The following is a 625-nucleotide window of genomic DNA, read 5'->3' on the forward strand; positions in this document are numbered from 1 at the left end:
ACACCCGGGAACCTGGCCGACCGGTTCCCGGCCGCCTCCCCGCCTCCCTCTGCCACCCGAGGCCCAGCCGCACGCCCCCTCGCGGGCGCTTGGGGCGGGGGATCGGGGTCCCGGAGGCGGAAGGCCGCTCTCGATTGGGGTTTCCAGGTGAAGGGCCAGTGAGCAACCGGTCGGTCCAGGGCGGGGCGGGCGGGCGGGGCGAGGGCGGACGCGGCACATTGCCTCATCCTGTACATTTTACTGGAAACGGAGCGCATCCGGAGAGGGCGGGGAGGAGCCCCCGACGCCGAAGATGGGCGCGCAGGAGGCGAAGGCCGGCGCGCGCAGCCACTCGACCGCATCTTGATTATACGATTCACTAGTCAATGACTGTGTGTACGCGGGGAGAGACATAGAGTAAGCGCTAGAAAAGAGAGAGTGAGAACCCTAATTTGCATGATACAGCGCGACACGACAGCCCGACCCGGCATAGCTAAAATTAAAGTGGAGATCTAGAAAGAACGGAAGCCGGTGTTGTCCGAACACACCCCCCGAGGTTAAGCCCAGCAGAGATTGTAGTATACCGCGTTTGTGATGGGGGCAAAGAGGAGTTGACAGGAACGTAGACTGAGCAGTACGTTGGCCG

The sequence above is a fragment of the Myotis lucifugus genome, unplaced genomic scaffold, assembly GCF_000147115.1.
Source record: "Myotis lucifugus unplaced genomic scaffold, Myoluc2.0 scaffold_140, whole genome shotgun sequence".
NCBI lineage: Eukaryota > Metazoa > Chordata > Mammalia > Chiroptera > Vespertilionidae > Myotis > Myotis lucifugus.